The 17,303-nt window shown below is 37.0% G+C and overlaps 1 protein-coding gene across 2 annotated transcripts in view; it reads left to right on the forward strand.

The window, feature by feature from the left end:
* TBL1XR1 (TBL1X receptor 1) overlaps positions 1-17,303 on the forward strand; it is a 175,763-nt gene that overhangs the window by 75,990 nt on the left and 82,470 nt on the right. Inside the window, exon 2 of one of the 2 annotated variants that reach the window (XM_044920114.1) lies at positions 8,294-8,362. The exons of the other annotated variant lie outside the window; for it this stretch is intronic. The gene's annotated coding sequence lies outside the window, so the exon portion shown is untranslated. The remainder of the gene's footprint in view (positions 1-8,293; positions 8,363-17,303) is intronic. 2 annotated transcript variants of the gene reach the window in all.

Consider the following 17,303-nt stretch of genomic DNA (forward strand, 5'->3'; position numbering starts at 1 on the left):
GAGGGGGGGTGTGTGTGTGTCCCTATCCCTATCTCGGTATTTGTGTGTCCTGAGTGGATCAAGCTGACAACACAGCTTATATTTTCTTGTTTAAATGTTTCATTTTAAATTTGGTGAAAAAGTTAAATGTAAAGCAATTTGGCAAACCAACCTCAGATAAGAATTTGACATTTTTTAGAATTATAAATATATCATTTATCATATGTTTAGAGTGAATTATATTAAGAGACAGGATAGCCCTGATTTCTTAAAGGACGGTATTTCTGAGTTGGGTTTTTTTTTTTTTTTTTTTTGATAGAAACATGGTAGTTAAATGAGCTTGTTTTGATTTTCTGAAGGCAGAGCATTTATTGGTACTTTCTAGATTATAACAATCTTAAAAATATGAACTCAAAGCAGCCAGTTTCTAAGTTTTTTCATGTGAAAATCTGTAAGGAAATACTCTTAGTAAAGACATGTAAGAGTGACTTTACATCCTTCAGCAGTAGATAGAAATACAACATTTTAAAATTCTCAGCCTAATACCTAATTTAATTTTTTTTTTAAAAAGATTTTATTTATTTATTTGACAGAGAGAGACACAGGGAAAGAGGGAACACAAGCAGGGGGAGTGGGAGAGGGAGAAGCAGGCTTCCCGCCGAGCAGGGAGCCTGATGCAGGGCTCGATCCCAGGATCCTGGGATCATGACCTGAGCCGAAGGCAGACGCTTAACGACTGAGCCACCCAGGCGCCCCTAATTTAATTTAATTTAACTTAATGTACCTACATTTTCTCTGTGCTCAAAAGACTTCAGAATGACAATTTTTTTTTTTTTTTTGAAGAGGGAGAAGTGGGGAGGGGCCGATGGAGAGGGAGAGAGAATCCCCAGCAGGCTCCAAGCCCAGCAGGAGCCCACGTGGGGCTCCATCCCATGGCCCTGAGATCATGCCCTGAGCCACAGTCTAGAGTCAGAAGCTTAACCTACTGAGCCACCCAGGTGCCTCAGAATGACAATTTTCATTTAAGTAATTATCTGCTGGCATGTTCTTAATTTTTTATAAAAAGTTAAGAAGCTTATCCTTTTCTATTACAAAGAGAAAGTTGAAGATTAGTTTTCAAGTGTGATTGAGAGGTTCTCTGCTTCACTGAGAGGGTCAGGTGTGTTCATTTCATCACTCGGTGTTGTAACACTAGTAAGGTGTGTTCATTGTGACTTTGTTGGTCACACAGGACAACCACCATGTTTGGGCACATTCCAGATCTGTTCTAACTTACAAGTTTTATCAATGATTGCTTTTTTTGAGGGGCAATGCTGTTACGTGAACTCACGAGAGACCTAATGTAACGGGACTCTTCAGTCATAGTAGCACCTCGCACAGCAGAATGTGGATGGGCAGTTTGTGCCCTGCATAGAAGTGCGCAGCCAAGGGAACGAGTGGGCGCTGACATCCGGGCCCCCGCTGTCAGCCACGCCATTTCTCTGGTATGGCACTGTCATTTCAGAGGGAAGGGCTCCTTTTACTCATATATATTATTTAAAAGTGATTGCATGTGAATCTTACGCCAGGCACTGTTGAGCACTTTACAAATACTAAGTTACTCAACTCTTACAACAATTTATTTTGGGCTAGCATTCTAAGTTTCGGAGCCTGGGAGTCAGGTCCAGTCTGTGTGGCTCCACAATAGAGGCTCTTCAACCCCCTGTACCATGTGGTAGAGCCTTTCTTTTTCCGTTTTCCTAATTCGTCCTCCTGGAGCCTTAATTTGCATACAGGTGCCACAGAGGCTCCCGAAGGCCCTAATAGCACACTTGAATGCCGAGTTGGAAGGAATTGGACGGGGCACACGTACGACCCCTCACCATGTGCCGCCGTAGTAACTTTTGTGCTGAGTGATAGATCCAGGTTTTGTTTGAACATTTCAGTTGATTTGTGTGACAGTTTTCCATCATACTGAGCAGAAAAAAGTACCTTTCTATAATTTCTACCTACTACTTACAGTTTTGTCACGCGTACCAGAGTCTCACTAGGGAGACTCTTTATCTAAATGCAGGTATCAGCATTGCTCCTTTTGTGCTTTTTTAAATGATAACTTCTCTGTTTTGTGGTCTTTTTCTGGGTCTCTTTCTAAGATGTCCTCACTAGTGTCCTTTCTTTTCTAATTCATTTTTGGGGAGAGAGGTTGAATTTATCTTTTGTTTCTTATTGTAAACCTAAAATCAAATTAATAAAACGTTTAATTTACTTGATACAGTATGGTTCCCGCCCTAGTTTGAGAACTAGTCACTTTGCAATGCTACTATTTGAAAGAACTGATCCCTCCATGCCTCCCCACCCCCTCACCCCCGCCCATAGTTTATTTATTGGAATCTGACTTTCTTGCCACAAAGTCCAGTGGTTTTTAACCCCCACTAGAATCACCTGGGGGAGCTTTTCATGCAACTATGTGCAGATTCTACTCTAGACCAATTAAATCTGAGTGAGGGACATACTGTGTCACAATTAGGTTAGAATTTGGAAAGGTGTTTCTTGGGACAGTTAATCAAAGACCCAGCATCCTTGGCAGAACTGCTTCATTTCTGCTGGGAATACATTATTCAGCAGAATGATTTTTGTGTTGTCCTAATTAGCTGTTCAAATTCTTGGTATCTTGAATCAAATATTTAACCCTTGGGAAGATGCAGGAATTATATCAGTTTTTTTCTTCTAACTTGTTAAGTGCTACTACGTACATGTGCGGTCGTAGGCAAAGGTTGATTTTTCTTGGCATCCTATTATTTCTTAGATCCTGATGCTATTCCTGTTGCCTTTTGTCACCCCTCTACTTGTTTCTTTCTCCCAAACTACTTAAAAAATAAAAAGTTGAGCTATTTGCAGCTTTGTGTTAAGAAGAAAACAGTGTCAGGTCTGTCATATTTTTAAGGCATCATAAACTATAAGTTGCACCATTAACTTAGTATCAGTTTTGGAAAAGGAAATTACAGTTACTTTGATATATTCACTTTTATTTTTAAAGCAACTGATACTAGTGTGTATTTATCCATATGTTTTTATATCACCTTTCTAGTATTCGAACTCAGGTTTGAATATAAGCCTTTTCACATGTTCAAATTCTTTTCACATTTTGAACGTTAGTGAGCTGGAAACTTTTGACGGGTAGATGTAGAGCCTGAAAATTTCAATAACACTTGAAACTGCCCAAACCAAACTTTAATTTTAAAAACTCTGTGGCTTACTATAAGAGAATTTGTGTTTTTTATTGTCTTTGATTGCATTGCTTACCCTCTGGCAGGCAAATTTCAGGGTACTTGATAGCTATTTGTCTTATTCTTGCACAATATTTTTTTGTATAAATTTAATACAGAATTCAACCACGCATGATGCTACCAATGAAATTAACTCAACTGAACTAAGTAATAATAGGATGATTAGACACCAGTGCATGTTTAAATTGTTTTTGATGTAGTTTTGTGGTATTGAGTGTCTAATTTTTAGGAAATTGGGATCATAATATACAGCTTTTGAATCCATTTTTCCTGAGTCCCCTAAATAACAAAGGGAAGTGGAAAATTATAGCCAGTGGTGGCAGACTGTTTGTTCTGACCATTCTGGCTTTCAATCTGGTCTCAGGGTTGGTTTCCGTAGGATATTCCTGCTGTTAACAGCTCTTTCCCCTTTACCACTAGCTTCATCATTTGGATTCCTAGAATGTTATCTGTGTACGGGATTGGGTGGGAAATAAAAATGGGGAGAGGACAGCGCAGACATTTAGCTGCTTGGAGGCCTTGATGAATGAATGCTTAGTATGTTATTAGAAATTGCCATGTGGAGGAAGACAATATGTGAAACAGATCAGTGGAATTGAGAAGATTCAGTTGAAAGTCTTTGTTTTACAAATATTTTTTCTTTTTTTTTATTGTTCCAGTTGCAGGTAATCACTTTTTGTTGTGTTTTCAGTCATGTGCTAAGCAATTTAATTTGGGCTTTATCTGTGACTTTCTTTTGCCAAGAAGTTCATTTAATAAACATCTTTCTGAGCAGATTAATTATGTTAGGATTATTATGTTTTTCCTCTTAATTCTTGGAATGATTTCCCCAAATTCTCCACAAATTTTGAAATTCATTTGTAATTTCTATTTGTTAAAGATACCAGGTACAATTTCTTGAATTGAACCTGGCAACTAGGTTCTAGATTAGATTTATGTCGCTACTTTAAATTATAGGCACATTTTTGTTTGTTTGGCTTGTACCTTTCCTGAGGGAAAAAACCCATAATCCATTAACTTTTCAGGAAACTATAAATCAATAAATTTACTTCTAGAGATTGCAGGGTAGTAATTTTGAAGATCAGTCAGAATAAACTGTTGTACTGTTTTAAAGGATTTTTGCATCTTAAAAAAACAAATTTCTCGGGGCGCCTGGGTGGCTCAGTCATTAAGCGTCTGCCTTCGGCTCAGGTCATGGTCCCAGGGTCCTGGGATCGAGCCCCGCGTCGGGCTCCCTGCTCCGCGGGAAGCCTGCTTCTCCCTCTCCCACTCCCCCTGCTTGTGTTCCCTCTCTCGCTGTGTCTCTCTCTGTCAAAATAAATAAATAAAATCTTTAAACAAAACAAAACAAAACAAAAAACCACAAATTTCTCCTAATTATGTGTAGTGGGTAGATTTTAGAAGATGTCTGCTGAGTTAACAGTGTCTATTTCTATGCTAAAATCCTATTCTAAAGTTAATACCTCATCTACTTCAGGTAAAATGTTCTGAAATATAGATCGTAAAAGCAAAGCTTTGGACACAAAACCAAAGCCTGCCAACATTTATAGCATCACAAGAAGTAAAGCAAATGGATTTAGTTTATGTAGTATATGAAATAGTTGATAGTTTTACACTAATTTTATAATGTGACTGATCACATGCTCTTGAATTTTGTTTTAATGGCAAAATATCAGCCTTCATTTGCCACTTCCTGGAAGTGGTACTAAAATTACTGGTTATAGCCAGGCTCGCCTAAACATTTTTAAAATAAAAATCCACTGTTAAGCTCTCCCTTACCAATATGATTTATTTGTGCTGTAATACAGTCTCTGTTGTGTTTTATTTTCAAATATGTATGTACCTATTCCCACATTATATCATGAATAATGTAATAACTTAGTCAACTTATGGGTCTTAAGAACTGTGTATTTTCTGTTCACCGTTCTTAGGTCTTTTGTGGTACAGCAAGGTGAACAAATAAGTCCCTGGTCTCAAGAAGTCTGGTAGGGGAGGCATGATAAGAGAATGAGGCACTACACAGTTGTAATAAAGGAGGCTCATATGTGTCTCAGTGGGTAGTGGGGTAAATAATCAAGGGAGGAAGCTGATTTGGGCTAAATCTTGAAAGAGATGGGCTAGATTTGTGGCCAGAACGATAGTAGAAGGAAATTTCTGGTAGATGAATGAGTAATGTTATGGCAGCAGAAGTGTGCAGAAAACAAGAGGGACTTCCGGTGACATGCTATGGTAAGCATCGGAGATGTGGGGCAAGTGAGATTATAAAGGCAGGTGTAATGGATACATATTTTGGTTTTTTTGGATGACTTGAATTACTTTAGTACAAATAGTTTTAATATACATTTTGTCAGATTATCTTAAATACACCTTAGATTTTTGTAATTCTTTTGTAGAATATGTAATTCTATCTTAAAATTCAGATAATCTATTTCGTAAACTGAAGAATTACGTGATATGCTTTATAAATGCACTCCACAATGACCAGGGCATGGCTAAATGAGTTGACTAGGAAAACAGCTAATGTAGAAACCAAAATATTTTCAAAATCCCTCTGTTTTGGGGTGCCTGGGTGGCTCAGTCGATTAAGTGTCTGACTCTTGGTTTCGAAGCTCAGGTCGTGACCTCAGGGTGGTGAGATGGAGTCCCACGTCGGGCTCCATGCTCAGCGGGGAGTCTGCTGGAGATTCTCTCCCTCTGTCCCTCCCCCTACTCAATCTCTCTTTCTCTGGAATAAATAAATTTTTTTTAAAAAGGTAATTCCTCAGTTTTTCAGATTGTATTGTAATGTGCAAATGGGCATACCTGTTGACATAATTGTTTTCCGCTGATTTATTTTCCCTTCAAATCCTAGAATGAGAGATTTATTTAACTACTTAAATGTTTATTAAGTTACTATTATGACCCTTTCCCTTAAGGAGGTATACTCTAGAAGGAAAAGCTAAATGAATCAATGAAGAAAATAAAAGTAGAGAAAGGATAATCGGAGAAAACTGAGATTAAAGACCTGTATGAGTGTGATGAAAGTAAGACTCACTAATCACAGAAAAGTAAGAGAAGAGAATCAAGCAGAGGAGGAACAGAAAGACTAGCAACTCGAATGATCTAATTTAGAATTTTCCAAAGGTAGATTTGTGTGAGTTTGTGTGGTATGTGTGTATACACTCTAGTAGTGAAAACAAGTATCCATTTGGGTACAGGGCTCTATTAGTCTATTTATGTTCATTTTTAAATTTTAAAAACTAATTATTAATATTTAACATAGGGGTTCAAATTTGTACCCTTACTCAGTCCGATGTCAGAAAGTCCTGTCTAAGGTGGCGCATAAAGGGATTTGGAAGAGTGGAAGCCCCACCGAGCAGCAGTGGCCTTCCCAGTCCTTCACTCCATTTCTGGGACTCGCCATGTGTCTGAGCTTACTTTTATAAGTTTACTTGTGTTTGATCATAGATTTATGGCTTATATTATCTAGTTTCAATCAGACCCCACAGAACAGACTAATAATTTAAAGATTTCTACAAAAGAAAAAATGTGAATGTAAGAAACGTGACTAGGATTAGGAAACAAGATAATGGTAGAGTTGATACTTAAACCACTGGAATGAGCTTTTCACCTGCCATGATCTAATAATTTTAGAAGATGGTTAAAATTATAAGAGATTATCTAGAAGGATATTTGACATATAGGCACACATCTTTTTTTTTTTTTACTTTTGTTTTCTGTGTTTTAAAATGTATGTGATTCAGTAGCACATGTTAATTATTTATAAATAAGTAGAATGAATGTATGCCAGAACTTTTCTCTGATAAGGGTATTCTGCCAGTTTTTGGATAATAAGTAGCCCTATATAGCTTATAACTCAAAAATTCACGAAATCTTAATGATAGAACAATTGATGTTTGTTAACAGATAACCCAGAGGTAAAACAGAGCCTAGTGGAGATTTGTCTGGACTCAGTCATGATGTCTGTAGAACATTTCTTTGGTAGGTGTTAGAAAGGGTCTTCCAGCTACTTCACAGGTGTCTTGTGCCAAAACACCTTGGTGGTCACCCCAGTGTCTTGAAGCACCAGTGACTGGTGGGATATTGTGTGTTGACGGAGCTATCTATAATTTCAGTGTGTGTGCCATGTTTAATAAATATTATTTTAATTCCTAGGTATTATAACTTGCCTACCTGGAAGTGCTATAGTAGCACTGAAGTTTAGTATGGCCATGGAGTGTGCAGTGAGCACAAATGAGAGTTCTAGTGAATTAAAGATAAGATCAGAGAGGAGCAAACTTCAAGGGATTAAATTCTTTCTCCAGTTATTCAGTGTATTTGCTTAGTTATCTTTTTGGTGTTTACTGACTTAATTCACCAGTGAGGTATAGGAGGTAAAGCTCCTGCTTTCTTTCTGTGGCATCCGCTTGCCCTCTCGCGTGAAATTGTGCTCGAGCCCAGCACCTGGGGGAATCTGCCGTGGTCAGCATTCCACCTGAGAGCCGCTGCCGTGACGGGGTGTGCGAAAAACACCTCGTATATTGACACACAAGGCTCACAGAAAATAACGTGCTTATTTTCTTAGCAATTCAGATGACTGGGTAAACTCTGTAAAACGTAAACTCTGAAGAGATGGAACCTTGAAATCAATCATGCATTTGTCTTTATTAAACAGAATATGTAGAAGATCAGTTGATACCAGTCTTTATGGCTCATGAGCCTAGATTATGAACACACTATCCTGGGCCCTGTTGCAGTAGTATTTGTACAAGTTAAGTTGAATGGGGGTGAGTGTATACTTTGTGCAAATTCATCTCTTCCAGTCTGATTTTATTCATTGTGTCAGCCTTTTAGAGGAATGTTGTAAAGATTCAGTGCCTGCCACGTACTACTCAAAAGTTGCTGCTGTTGTTCATGATGACAGTGGTTGAGGGACAGAAGGATAATCACTGGTGATGGGGACCTTACAGACGTACATAGAATTTGAGACATGAAAATTGGGTATGGGAAATTTCTTAAGCTGAACTTGTTTTAGGGCACACTGAATATTTTACTTTCCTTTTTCTCAGCATCAGCAACTTGTGATTGGCGGTACCGGATATTCAATTGCACATCCCCACATCAATGCACTGCCAATGGTAAGAATCCCTCCCACTCCCAGTGCTAGTGTTTTAATTGGTCTTTTGATTTTTCTCTTATTTGTAAGCATCTATCAAGACTCTTTAAAGTTTCTCACAGTTTGACAAACTACATCTATGCCCTGGAGTAAAGAAATGTTTTTAAAAATATGTGTAATGTAAGGCACTTAAAGTAATTTTTGATTATTTAATTAAAAAAGAAAAGGGTGAACCCATAGTTTGCAGATTTCCATTATCCATAGATTTTATAACCTCTTGGCTGTGGTTGCCAGGATGAAAAGTATTATGTAGCAATGATCTTGTATTTTAACAAGTGGGCTCTATTTTGTGAGTACAATTTTCTTGTTAAACTAAAGCTTAGGTTCAATAACAGCTCTTGTGTTTTTGTCAATCATCTTACTTAAAATAGTCTTTTTGCATATTGTATTTATCTTAATATTTACAGATAATGGGCAATTAAATGGCTAAAATTTTACCTGTTTTTAGAGAGTGAATGATTTTCAGGAGAACCATTCTTACTATTTAAAAAGATCATTTTAGAAACCTTTCTCTGTGGAATAACAATCTGTGAACTATGTTATACAGCACAAAAGCCACTCTGAGGAGTTGAGATTTGCTTTCATTTCTGTGTGTGTCTTGGATGACTTTTGGCAAAAACTCTTGTAAAATTAGATGATAAAATCGGACAGATTTCTAAAGTTTATTCTCACTGTAGGCTAAGTGATCTCATTACTGTTAACTAAAATCAGAATGATTCTCCCATACAAAAAATAATTCCTTACCTAAATGGTATTGGTATGTATTTTAGGGTTCAATAAATGTAGAAGAATGAATTTTTACTTTTTGGGTTTTTTAGAATTAATTACTTAACGATAATCTATCAAAATATTTTCTATAGTACATTATTAAAATTTTTAATTAATCAAATTTTTATTTTATTTATTTATTTTTAAAGATATTATTTATTTATTTATTTGACAGAAGCAGGCTCTCGCTGAGCAGGGAGCCCGATGAGGGGCTTGATCCCAGGACCCTGGGATCATGACCTGAGCCGAAGGCAGCCGCTTAACCGACTGAGCCACCCAGGCGCCCCTCAAATTTTTATTTTAAACATTAAATCAAGGAGCTATAGAAACTGATAAAGGCTCATAGAATTTGGTGGGAAATAGTAGATGCATCAGTCTGAAATAAAAGCTACTAAAAATTAGAAGCAGGATAGGTGGGTGAGATGAGTCACCTGTGAACATATTCCTAGGAAATGATTAATTTTAAAGATGGACTTGTCAGTATGTTGTTTAAGAGGAAGATTTCCTCTCCCTGTTCCTTCTCTCAGCAGTTAATGGGGAATGTTGAAGAAAATAAGAATTTTTTGTACGGCCTTAACCTAGCATGAAGGATCCATGGTTCTTCATTAATTTATGAGACACTTGCTGGGTTCTTTAAGGTGCTTGGGTGGCTCATTAACCACTGTTAAATCTGCTGTTTCCTTTGGAACATTACAGTTTCTCATGCAAGAAACAGCTCTGTGGTAAATCAACTCCATCATTTGGATTACCTGCCCTTGGTCTTTATGTTTGAAGTTCACATTTGAAACCCGTTGGTTTTCTTGATTGTTGGAGCCTTAATCTATGGCATGTCCCCCTTGAGAATCCATTGTGCAGGCCTCTTGGGTATCTGAGGTGCAGGTGCTGTGCAAGTGGTTCTCTCTTCTAAGTGCTTCAGGTGAATTTTTCAGTGTGCCCCTCACAGAGACTATACCTTGTGTTGTTTTTGGAACAGCTCTTAGACTGTATTTCAAATCAGATTATTTTCAACTCATTTGTCAGTTTCGTTGAGAAGTCCTGAAATCATTTTTAAGTCATGATCACAGAAATTTATGTTCATTTATGTTCTAAATAAGTGTTAGTGTTAGAGATGAAGAAGGCCAAGATCCCAGCAAACTTGCTTGTGGTCTAGCTGAGGACACCACAGCCTTTTGTACACATTTGCATGATGTGCTAATGCATTTATAGGTATTGGTTCACAGTGATAGTTTTCTCATGAACCTGAGAAATGCCCAAGTTTTTAGTGAAACCTGTGCTATGTAGTATCCTATATTTTTTTCCCCTGAAAATGCTATAAAGGAATGCTTTGTGGGAATGTACAACTTAACTCTACCACCCCCACCCTCAACTTTGTGATATAAGGATGAAGGATTCGTATTATTCTTTTTAGCTTACTCTTCACTTACCTAGGTACAAGTTATTTTAACTCTAATTGCACCTTACATCATTATGATTTACAGCTACTTTCCTAAATAAATGTTGCATACTCTTTTCTGTAAATATCTCATTGTATTAATAGAATCCATTGGCCAGCAAGTGTGTATTATTTTAACTTTTTATTGTGCACGTTTTCAAACGTACACTGAAGACAGAATAGCATAATGAACTCTCACCCAGCTTCAGTAGTCACCAGTTTTGTCATCTTTAACCACGTTGTTCTATGTCTCCTTCCACCCCCTCCCCCCAGTCATTTTGGAGCCAATACATGTATGACATGATTTCATTCATAAATACTTTATTATTTTTTTTTGAAGATTTTATTTATTTTTTTGACAGAGACACAGTGAGAGAGGGAACACAAGCAGGGGGAGTGGGAGAGGGAGAAGCAGGCTTCCCGCCAAGCAGGGAGCCCGATGCGGGGCTCACTCCCAGGACCCTGGGATCATGACCTGAGTGGGAGGCAGGCACATAACGACTGAGCCACCCAGGCGCCCCTCATTGATAAATATTTTAGTATGTATCTATGTAAGATACAGACTACTTAAAAATATATACAATATCATTGTCACACTTTAAAAACTGACAATTTTTTATTGAAAAGGGATTTAAATATACTTTTGAAAAATTGTAGTAAAAAACATAAAATTTGTCATCTTAAATATTTTTAAGTGCACAGTTCGTACACTTAAGTGTAGTGTTAACTGTATTCACATTGTTGTACAAGAGTTCTCTAGAACTTTTTCATCTTACTGATACCCATTGAACAAAAACCTCCCGTTTCCCCCTCTTAGCAGCAGTGGGCAACAGTTATTTTATTTTAATTTTGGTTTTAGGTTTTTGATGTTAGCTACTCTATACAGTATAAGTGGAATCATACAGTATTTGTCTTTTGTGACTGGCTTACCTAGCATAATGTCCTCTAGGTTCATCACTTTTGTGGCATATAGATGTGACAGGATATCCTTTTTAAAGGTTGAGTGTTCCATTATATGCATATACCATATTTTCTTTATTCATTCATCATTGAACATTTAGGTTGCTTCAATCTTTGCCTGTTGTGAATAATGCTGCATTGAACATGTGTGTGCAAATCTCTCTTCAAGATTCTGCCTTTACTTCTTTTGGGTATATACCCAGAAATGAGACTCCTGGATTATATGGGAACCTCCATATGGTTTTCCAGAGTGGCCGCACCATTTTCCATTCCCACCAAAAGTACACAGGGGTTCTGATTTTTCTCTACATTCTTTCCAGCACTTTTTATTTTCTGTGGTGTTCTCTTTCTCCCCTCCCTCCCTCCTTCCTTCCTTCCTTCCTTTTTTCTTTCTTTCTTGGTAGTGAACATTCTAATGGATATGAGATCATGACAGTAATTTCTTAATATCACTAAATAGCCGTTTAGTTTAGTTTTCCTCATTTGCTCATAAATGGTGTTTCTACAAAATCCATACATATTATATTTGGTTGGTATGTACATCTTACTCTTCTACCTCTTTACTTACTGCGTTTTTCCCTTTTAATTTATTTGCCATGTGAGGTTTCCTCATTCTGTGTATTGTTAATTGCATCCCTATAGTAAAAAGCCTCTCTTTCCCTTGTGCTTTTTTGCAGATCAGTAGTTATATCTAAGAGCTTAATCTAATTCAGGTTTTTCTTTCTTTATTTTGTGATGTCAGGGTGACAGAATATTTCATAAGGAGGTCCTTAAGACGTACATATTTGTCTCTGTGATATTAGGTGACTTTTGACCACTGCTTAGATCTCTTATTTCAGTGAGAACATGCAAGATGTTGATATCCTAATTATATCAAGGGTTTTAAGTGTCATTGAGCTCGTGGATTTAAATATTTTATATGTTTATTGCATTGCAGTTTTTATTCTTATTATGATGCTCAAATGGTCTTGGCCAAGGAGCCTTTTTAAGTTGGCTTTTACATAAACTTTTTTCTTTTATATTTTATAATATTACGTATTATTAGATATAAATGTAATAGAAAATAGCATAAATATATTATTAAAATATAAAATACAGAATATATAAGTGAAACGTATAAGATAAATTTATAAAATCATATAGAACTATTATATATAATATTGATTTTTATCTTAATATATATTTCTCTATTTAAACCAGTACCACTAACATGATTCCTAAAAATTGCTTTTTTGGCCTATGTCCCACTGAGGCTTACAGTCAAAGTATTGTTTTTACAGTACTCAAAGTAAATCCACTTGTATGATTTTTCTGCCATCTTGTTATCTAGTCACGTCTGTTTATTTCATTTTATTTTTAGTATTTAGAATTTAAATATTTTGATTTAGTTTTGTTCTGTAATTATATATAAAACGTTTATGTTACTTCAAAATAAGATACATTTTTATTTTCTTACTCCCCTTCTAGATAACTGGTTTTTATCTATAGTGCTAGTTTAAAAAAATATAAGCAAACCCATGTACATACTTATATTGGAGTTCATCTTATAATGCTGTATAGTCAGTCCTCATTCCTTTTCATGGCTATGTGATAGTCCATTATATGGATGTACCATTCTGTTTCAAGAATGGGAGTTTTAGGTGTGATCATAAATATCCGTTATTTTTTTAGGCAATTTGCCAAATTCCCTTAAACATTATGGCATTTTATATTCCTTCCAGCAATGTATGCGGTTGCCTGTTTACTCACTTGCAAACAGTGTATAGTCAGAACTTTTAGGGTGGGGGTGTGTGTGTGTATTTTTAATCTGATAGATGAGAAATGGTATCTCACTATAGTTCTAATTTGCATCATTTTGTATGTTTAGAACTGTTTATGTATCTTTTTCTTTGAACTGTTCAAAAGATACTTATTTTCAAGAAAATCTGTCAACTCTTTTGACAAATCCTTCATACCTCCTATTTTCTCTTCTGATTCTGTAGTCATCCCACAACTTCTTAAAATTAATTTAGCTTTTTTTTTCTTAAAGATTTATTTATTTATTTGAGAGAGTGAGAATGAGAGAGAGAGAGAGAGAGAGTACATGATGGGGGGAGGGTTAGAGGGAGAAGCAGGCTCCTCGCTGAGCAGGGAGCCTGATGCGGGACTCAATCCAGGGACTCCAGGATCATGACCTGAGCCGAAGGCAGTCGCTTAACCAACTGAGCCACCCAGGTGCCCCTAATTTAGCTTAACAGTGAGGTTTTCCTACTAAGAAAAGAACCATGCTGACCAGTTGTCTTAGATTTGATTTCAATGGAATCAGACCCTTGATAGAACTATTTTACTTGAAAAGTGAACCCAGAAAGTTGCTGTGGGCGTGGGGAGTGGTGGGGAAGTAAGAAGAGATAAAGAGGCCAGGACAGATGCCTTAAAGAGTAGGTAATGTTGTGGGCATTTGGGGCTCACACCCTGTGGGTACCTCTGGGAGACAGAATAGAACATGCCTCTGAGTTGTTGCACTCCAGGGGCAATGAAGCTGGAGTAGTTTGTCTACCAACTCCCATTCCATATTGTGGAGTTATGCTCTGGGGTGGGGAGGACATGAACCCCACAGCAACTCCTCCCTGACCTAACCTGTGGCCAGAGATGACCCTCACGTGTTTGTAGAAAGAAGCTGCTTACTTCCTCAGCAAAGTTGAGTGGTGAGGAGTTGTGGACTGGGTGCCGCTAGCATCTGTTGCATCAGTGAATATTCCAGGCTGCAGTTAGATTTCTCAGTGTAAATCAGGAAATCATTCTTCTCATTCTCCTATTGTTCTAGTGTATTTTGTTAACATCTATTCTCCTAGAACTTGATTATCCTAAGAGAACTGATAAAAGTTATGGCTTGCTAGATTGAAGATAAGGCCCCAAAGAGTTGTGACCATCCCAAGAAGTTTCTCCCAAGAAGCAGTGATCTGTTCCCTTTTACTATCTACTTTTTTTTACTTAAAAGATTTTATTTTTTTATTTTTATTTTTTTAAAGATTTTATTTATTTATTTGAGAGACAGAGAATGAGAGACAGAGAGCACGAGAGGGAAGGGGATCAGAGGGAGAAGCAGACCCCCCGCTGAGCAGGGAGCCCGATGCGGGACTCGATTCCAGGACCCCAGGATCATGACCTGAGCCAAAGGCAGATGCTTAACCGACTGAGCCACCCAGGCGCCCCCTCCCTTTACTATCTACTTTTTAGTCATATCATCTGTAAATTAATTTGTTCTTTTCATTGTAGAAAAGTTCATTGTCCTTATTTATCATCTTTCACTGTCCTGTGATTTTGAAGTGGCATTATTAAATGTGAAAAAAGAATATCATTACCATATATATGGCATTGTGTGAAGTATTTTCTCTTGGTTGAGAATTTATGCCTCTGGGGAACTAATTTTCAAGTCAGTAGTAAAATGGTTGCATTGAAAAACTCTTAGTCTTTAGGGTTTCCCCCCCTCCCCTTAATGGATGAAGCTGAAAACACGTACAGGCTCAATTTCTTTCAAAAGGGCTTATACCTTTGTATATGTCTGAGCAGTTGTCTCTTTGAAAATGCATGGTTTATCAATAAAACAAAAAAAGATAATTCAGAAAAGCAGAGCACATACATGTTGGAGTTGATCCCCTGTATCTTTACCATTGGATGATTGTTATGTGAGGCTTCTTTTTTTTTTAAAGATTTTATTTTTATTTATTTGAGACCGAGAGAATGAGATACAGAGAGCATGAGAGGGAGGAGGGTCAGAGGGAGAAGCAGACTCCCTGCCGAGCAGGGAGCCCGATGCGGGACTCGATCCTGGGACTCCAGGATCATGACCTGAGCCGAAGGCAGTCGCTTAACCAACTGAGCCACCCAGGCGCCCCTATGTGAGGCTTCTATAACTAAAATGGGACCTGAAAGATTGTGATTATCTATCATCTGAAAGTCAAAGAAAGCTTGGATTCTTACATGGATTTAAGCCTTATATTAAATGTTGTAGAACTTGTTATAGTGAGTTGCTCTTGTTACTTAAAATTTTATCTTCATGCTTCATGTAATTTTGGTGTTGCGTCCATAAGCTCTTAATATAGGCACCATGCAACCAGAAACAAAACCTGGCTCTAGCTCTCTTCTTATCTCACGGAACCCAGAATAGAGAGAGAGCAAGAATTTAAAACCCACATAAAGGTAGAAGGATGGGTGGTTGATGGAATAATGTTAAAACAAAAAGTATCCTATCCCTGATTTTTTATGGCCTTATTTTTAAGTATTTCCAACTTTTCAGACTGCCCAGACTTGTTAAATTCAGTCTTACTAGATTCTAACACATTCAGGGTTGGGCCACATGCTTTCATATTAGCAATATAGCCATAAAATTTGAAACTACAGGCTATTGCAAGTTTCTTGGGTGTAATGAAACCATTAGGAGTCTCTATTTTTTTCCATGCCTCCTTCCTTTCATTAATCCATGCATCTTTCTAATGCATAGTAATGCATTTTTTTTGTTACTTTTAATTTTTTGCTCCCAAAAGAAATTAACTTAGTAAACTTTGGTATATAAAAGACAGGAATTTTTGGTTTTAATAGGCACTGTTTGTTCTCTTCTCCATGTTCTGCCCTTTTTAAGCCAGTTGCTTTCAGTCATACCTTTTGATTGTTTTCCCGTGATTCATTGGAACAGAGATCTTCACAATGACTATTTTCTCTCCTTCCCTGTGATTACTGTTTTCCTCCTGTAAGGAGGATCTTTTAAAAAAAAAGAAAAAGATGCTATAGTTCTTATTTCACTGTATTGTATAAAGGACAGTCTGATTTGATGTTTATTTCCAGTCAGACGTTTAATGGGATCATTTTGAGTTCATTATAATCTTTTTTTTTCCTTAAGAGAGAGAGTGGGGGAGGGGCAGAGGGAGACTCCAGGAGAGACAGACATCTTAAGCAGCCTCCACGGCCCAGTGCGGAACCAATGCAGAACCAATGCGGGCCATGAACTAATGACCCTGAGATCATGACCTGAACCAAAATCAGGAGTTGGAAGCCTACCCGACTGAGCCACCCAGGCGCCCCTATCATCTGATACTTTTAAAAAATGACTTAGGAACATAAGGGTTTGTGAATTTAGAACAGATTACATAGAAATAATTTAAATGTGTAGGAGACAAAGACATTTTGATTAATTTAAAAGTTTTTTGAAAAATGATAAAGTACATAAAAATCAGACCAGAAATGGAAGGTGTAGTGCATATTCTGTGATAGAGAGTAAATATCTTATTTAAATGTCTTTGTAATCTGTGGGGTTGTTAGTATCTCTGTTTTATAGATGAGGAATCCATTATTCCTGTTTATAATCACGTAGATAATAAATTGTAGTCTGCTCTGAACCAGGTCTTGTTTCCCAGTTGAGAACGTCTGCACCTCTGAGAAGATTGGAACTGTGGCAAGATGAAACTGGAGTGGAACCCTAGGTTCTCAAAAAGACCACTTTTCCTTTATTTTGCATGAGAAACAATTAAGGAATAAAATTGTTACACTGTCCTTCAAAACAGAAGACATTATATCTCTTTTAAAAATACGTAGAGGTTTCAGAATTTGTAAATTTACTTAAGGTTTTTTGTTATTTTCATTCAAAGGAAGGATTTGATACTTTGGCTGAAATTTCAGAAACTAAGTCACAATAAAACATTTGATTTGAATATTGTATACTTTTGAAGTATATTTTGTGTTTCCTTCACTAATCTTTAAAAACCATTTA

Source organism: Neomonachus schauinslandi, chromosome 1 (assembly GCF_002201575.2).
Source record: "Neomonachus schauinslandi chromosome 1, ASM220157v2, whole genome shotgun sequence".
In the NCBI taxonomy this organism is placed as follows: Eukaryota; Metazoa; Chordata; class Mammalia; order Carnivora; family Phocidae; genus Neomonachus; species Neomonachus schauinslandi.